Below are 242 nucleotides of genomic sequence, written 5' to 3'. Positions count from 1 at the left end.
AGCACCCCAGCCCCCAGCTTTCCAAGGCTGAGATGCAGCTGCAGCCCCATGCAAAAAAAAGGCAGCAGAAACCACATCCGAGCAAACACCCTGTGGACTTGCCGCTTTGAGAGCGTGGAGCCTGGGGACATGGCCAGGGCCCTGTGTCCTGCTCCCCAAAGATGCCCAGGTCCCCTGCATGGTCCCTAGGACAGATCTACTGAGCACCGAGGTGTCAGGGCAGGGGAAGGAACCTCGACACG

The sequence above is a fragment of the Fulmarus glacialis genome, unplaced genomic scaffold (assembly GCF_000690835.1).
Source record: "Fulmarus glacialis isolate BGI_N327 unplaced genomic scaffold, ASM69083v1 scaffold36865, whole genome shotgun sequence".
Taxonomy (NCBI): Eukaryota; Metazoa; Chordata; class Aves; order Procellariiformes; family Procellariidae; genus Fulmarus; species Fulmarus glacialis.
Note: the sequence above shows the minus strand (reverse complement) of the source record.